The sequence below is a fragment of the Octopus bimaculoides genome, chromosome 12 (assembly GCF_001194135.2).
Source record: "Octopus bimaculoides isolate UCB-OBI-ISO-001 chromosome 12, ASM119413v2, whole genome shotgun sequence".
Lineage (NCBI taxonomy): Eukaryota > Metazoa > Mollusca > Cephalopoda > Octopoda > Octopodidae > Octopus > Octopus bimaculoides.
Window position 1 is genome coordinate 38,232,407 of NC_068992.1, and position 5,819 is coordinate 38,238,225.

General features: G+C 44.3%; 2 long non-coding RNA genes across 2 annotated transcripts in view; both read right to left on the bottom strand.

The window, feature by feature from the left end:
- LOC128249197 (uncharacterized) overlaps positions 1–5,819 on the bottom strand; it is a 16,190-nt gene that overhangs the window by 5,869 nt on the left and 4,502 nt on the right. The window lies entirely within an intron of this gene.
- Positions 4,494–5,819, bottom strand: part of LOC106883015 (uncharacterized) — a 1,968-nt gene continuing 642 nt past the window's right edge. The window contains exon 2 of the long non-coding RNA XR_001411060.2: positions 4,494–5,800. This is a non-coding gene — a long non-coding RNA (uncharacterized LOC106883015). The remainder of the gene's footprint in view (positions 5,801–5,819) is intronic.

Genomic DNA, 5,819 nt, shown 5'->3' on the forward strand with positions numbered 1-5,819 from the left:
ATAACTCAGGCTCGTGTGCTAGTTTCGTGTTGCAGATCAATGCCGTTGGCGGCAACTGCAACAGCAAAAGGTGGCTGATCAAGGAGTAGTGGAGAGGGGTCGAACAAGGAATGTGTGCGACCGTTCAAAGGACAGTGTTTCCGGTGTCAGGGCCCGCACATGGTACAGGATTGCAAGTTACCCAAGCCTGAGGTCATTTGCGAATGTCTGCAGGGAAACGGTCTAAGGGAGACTACTGCACCAGTGGTCATCCCTTTGGATCAATAGAGGCGCGTTTGTTGCTACCCGTTGTCGACATTCTGGTGGAGGGGAAGATGTCGCGAGCCCTTGTGGACACGGGCTGTACGATGACCCAGATGACTCCAGGAGTGGTAGAGACATGGCGTGGCCAGAGGTGGACAGTGGAGTGGCACTGGAAGGGAGAGCCCCTAACGTTGAAAAATAAAGTGGGCTGCTACCAGCATACTTTGAAAGGAGATGCCAGAAGCGAGTTCGAGGGGGAGGGGGAGCGGTGGATTAAGGAGGGCATATTGATCCCTTGGGAAGAAGAAGTAGAGAGCGGAGTCCTGCCGCTGATGGCGGTGGTACAGCCCACAAAGCATAAGGTCAGACTGGTGCTTGACTTCTGAGAGCTGAATGACCACATATAATGTCATACAGGCGGCGAGGCCACAGAAGTCTGCGGAGACACCTTGCGAGAGTGGAGGCAGATGACAGGGGCCTCCACGATCATCGATTTGAAGTCGGCATACCTGCAGGTGCATGTGGCTGAGAGACTGTGCAAGCATCAGCTTGTCAGGTATAAGGGCCAGACGTACTGTCTGACCAGGCTGGGGTTTGGGCTAAATTCAGCACCAAAAATTATGGCAACAATTCTCAAGGCCATCCTGGGAAAAGTGGACAGAGTAAAAAGGGCCACCAAATCGTACATTGATGACATCCTCGTGGATGAAACCATAATGCCAGCTACGGAGGTCATAGGCCACTTGAAGAATTTCGGACTATCGCCAAGCCACCAGAGGCCATGGAGGGAGGCGCTGCACTGGGCTTCAAGCTACAGAGAGGCAAGGCCGGTGCATTGGTGTTTCGGCGAGGGAATGAGATCCCCGAACTGGGCACCAACGTGAGTAGATGGGAACTGTTCTCGGTGTGTGGGAAGCTGATGGGACACTACCCGGTTGCAGGATGGCCCCGGACAGCATGTAGCTTCATCAAGAGACGAGCCGAAGGAGCAAAGTGGAATGACAGAGTAGGGGAGAAAACAACCGACATGATGCAGGAAGTCTTGGTCAGAGTGAGAGCAGAGGATCCAGTGAGGGGCAGTTGGTATGTTCCCAGATCAAAGAGTGGGATCATTTGGTGTGACACCAGTAGCATCGCAATAGGGATTGTCTTGGAAATGGGAGGCACCGTGGTGGAAGATGCAGCCTGGCTCAGGAAGATGGATGACTGCAACCATATCAATGTGGCGGAGTTGGATGCCGTGTTGAAGGGGGTGAACCTGGCCTCGAAGTGGAGGCTGCGCACCATAGAAATTAGGACTGATCAGCCACTGTGCTTGGTTGGGTGACGGCAGTCATCACCAATGAGTGGAGGGTGTGAACCAAGGGGCCGCGGAGATGTTGGTAAAGCGTCGATTGGGGATACTGCGTGAGCTAACCTCTGAGTTCGATCTGAAGCTGAGCGTGATTTTTGTGCCTTCCGGGTGTACATGAGACGGGAAGTATTCCAGTGGACCACAACTGGAAACGACCGGCAGGGGACGTACCTCTCAATAGTTGACTGCGGACTGGGGCAGTTGGACATATGGAGGGAGATGAAGACGGGGACTGCAGAGGAAATCGCGAGAGTATTAAATGAGATATTCCTGGAACAAGGCCCCATGGATGAGCTGCTTCTGGATAATGGCACTGCATTTCACTCAGAGGTGCTGAAAGAAATGCTTGATGGGTGGCAGGTCAGCCGCTTCTTCAGGGCGGCATACCGGCCAAGTGGAAATGGAGTGGTGGAAAGGCATCATCGTACCATGAAGACCTTGGCAGAGAGGGGCCACATTTCGCCAATCGAGGCCATATTTTGGTACAATATGCCACCCATGTTAGGACAGGCTGAAGAGTCGGTGCCACACAGGGCAATATTCAGGTACGAGTGGAGGCATCAATGCGACTCGGGGGAAAAGGAAGAGCACACCATTGTGCAGGTCGGGGAAGAAGTTTGTGTAAAACTCCCAAATGCACGGTGTACATCACAATGGGGAAAAGGAACAATAACCTCCATCAATTCAAAGAACGTCTCGGTCGATGGTATGCCACGCCATGTTTTGGATGTGCGGAAGATTGTCAATGCCTCAGAGGATGGAAACAGCAGCAGTGGACAAGATGATGAAGCCAGCGGCAGCGCGCCAGGAACTCCCACAGAGGGAGCGTCACCCTCCTCCCTGGTTGGTTGATTATGAAACCAATTAAGGTAGTTCGGGAGCGAGGAGTGAGTGGGAAAGCCAGTTGAGTGATCTGTAGATCGGGGGGCGTGTGGTGTTACATGTGGTGTTATGGGCTGTGATGAGCTATGTGGTGCTGGTGGAGAGGGATCGCAGATGAAGCAGACGAAAGTGAAGACACTGGAAGGGCTGGCGGAAGTCAGCAACATGCGGATGCGTAGACAGCGAGCACGTGCGGGCAGGTCGAACAGAGTCGGCGCACGTAGAAGACTTGGTTTGATCTGGAGCGATCGTTTATCCTGCCACGGTCAACAAGGTAAGGTCGCTGTATTTTTTCTCCCTTTTGCTTCTTGTTGTCTTTTTCCTCCATCACACCACAACCATTTAATTCCAAGATTTATTTATGTTTACCAACTGAATGAATTTAATAAAAACATCTAAATATGAGGCATCATGATAATTGTTCAAACTGAAGTCCTTCTTGAGCGACACATTTTTCCATTCAAGTCAATACAGAATTACAGACAGTATTTATGGAATTTTGACTTACTGCCAGTTGACTTTTGGTCAACTCTGTGTATATATATATATATATATATATATATATAGCAATAAGAAAATGGAGGGGAATAGGTGGTATTCATCAACTTGCAGACATTGTATTGTGTCAATTTACCTGTTTATTTGTTAACTAAGAGGACAATAATAACAATATACAAACACATGTGACATATAATGTCATATCAGTAATTAAAAAAGGACATCTAGTGACTGAAAATGGGACAATGATTTACAGCTGTTTCAGTCTAGGGGTGACATGCCTCATTCTATCTATATAACTCCAGTAGGCTGAAGTAATTGATAGATGAAATGGATGAAATAGAGGTACATGGATGATTTTCTAGGCTTCTTCAGAGATCTTTTATAAAGTTCATGAGGTTAATTTAAAATATCCAAATATAAACATATAAAAAATCGTAAAAACTCACATATATATGCATACTTTAACATATATAGATATACATAAATACATATATGTACATTTAAATGTACATACACCAATGAGTCAATTATTATTGTTATTATACATGAGAACACATATATATACCCACCCACACATACATACATACATACATACATACACATATGTATACATAAACATTCCCGTACAGACATGTTCCCTGGCACATACGCATTAGTTGCATTTGGAAAGGAGGACTGGTGCATTGGTTCTTATTATATTTCCAGCATAATGTCCAGATCTATATTTATATCAGAAACCTATGGGGTACGTACATGTCAGTCATATTTGTAATAGAGGACTTTATAAAATAGTTTGTGAGAATTGTTACAATGATATCCAGACTTCTATAAACTTGTGATGAGTTACTCCATTCATAAGCAGAAAATAATGGACTGCCCTTCACTGACCAAAAAGACGGAGGAGATACAAGAGGAAGAGCCTCAGAAAGAGCAAGGAAATAAGGAAGAAGAAAAAAGATCAACAGAAGTAGAGAAGAAAGAAACAAGAGAAAAAGAAAAAAATTAAGCCCCATAACCAACCAACACCCACCTACACGCAGTAATGTATGATGACTCAAATGAAAAACTGTATAAAGAAGTGTTATCTTTTGAAAACTTTAAAGCAATTGGAACAACGGGTTTTGACAACATTAAGGGATGGTACTGTTGCGCATTGTGCTTGGTTGCACAGAAAGAAAAAAATAAGATATTGTAGTGGCGTGAAATTATAGCCGCCATTGAGGAAGTACTATTCTACGCATGTGCAGGGGACTTCACAACCGGAAGACCCTCGAGTTGCACATGCGTAGTAAAACTCGTACTTAAGCAGTTACTTTCATTTTCTCAGCGAGTTGAGCTCAGACCTACATGACAACACCTCGCTCCTCCACAAAGCACTTTTCACCATGATGCTATTGATGTGATAGCTACTTGCTTCTCGGGCAGGCATCAAGGAAGACCTTAACTTACCAATACCAACTAGAATTTAATCAGCGGTTGCTAAGCAGAATGACAGGAATTGTGAAACCAAGCATCATCATAAATAAAACCTTTTTATTATATTGTTAATTGTTCTAATGTCTCTTCATTCATAATGCTGTTGAAAGGTGATAGAGAGAGACTAAAGTCTCTATGACAACTATCAAAACTTTTACACTGGTGACCCCGACGTGATGAATACGGAATTATCTCTCATACAACTCGTCAAAAATGAAGAGACGACGAAAAAAAAAAAAAAATTTTGTCACGATGACAACGCCTGCCTTTCAAAGAAATAAAATCTCCACTTTCTGTCACTCGCGTAAAGAGACGAAGAAAGAATAAGCAATTGCTACGAAGCCGCATAGTGTCAATTCAATTGGACTATATAACCTCAACAGAGTGTAACTTGTGTTACTAACAGGACAACTGTATATGACGAACACACACGCATTTAATTTCTCTGTTCTGTCCTGTTTATATCTCTCTTGCAGAAAAAAAAAGAAAAAATACATACGAGAAGATCGGTAAAATATTTTTTTTCCCCTGCACGCAGTACAAATAACATGCACTCACACAAACAGAAAAAAAAAATACGAAAGCAAACACCATTGTTTCTTTGTTTTACAAAAAAAAATTTTTTTTCTCTCTATCTCTCTCCTATGCACACATGATTCCACTATCTTTTCCAAGATTGATCTGGTTCGCGCTTATCACCAGATTCCAGTTAATCCAGAGGACATTCCCAAAACTGCCATCACTCCTTTTGGCTGTTTTGAATTTCTTTTTATGAGCTTTGGTCTGCAGAATGCAACAAGCACTTTCCAAAGATTTATAGATGAAGTTTTTTTTGTGGATTTGATATTGTATTCGCTAGTGATACAAACGAGAATCATCTCCACCATTTATCGCATCTTTTTCAGTGATTCCGCACATATAATGTGCACTCTGTCTTCTAAAACAGACAAACTCTCTCCTCGTGTTTTCCGTCACCTGGACTATATTTCAGTCATTTGCCAGGGAAGCAGAGCATCCCTGTTGATGCTCTCACAAGACTCCCTGTCAGTTCTATTTCCTCTCCTGCAACAATTGATTTACTTGCTATTTCGTAGGACCAACCTCTTTTGTCAACGTTAGATTTAACTTCGCCAAAATTCAACAATTGTAAATTTGCCTATCTTCCACTCCCTTCATCGAAGGCATCGTATACGCACCACCAGCTACCATCCCGCTTCTAATGGGATGGTGGAGTGTTTTCATAGGCAACTAAAGGCCGCATTGCACGCCTTGCCCAATCCGCAGTCATGGACTGTATTTCTTCCTGTTGTCCTACTTGGATGCAGGACTGTAGTTAAAGCAGACCTTGGTTTTTCTGCAGCAG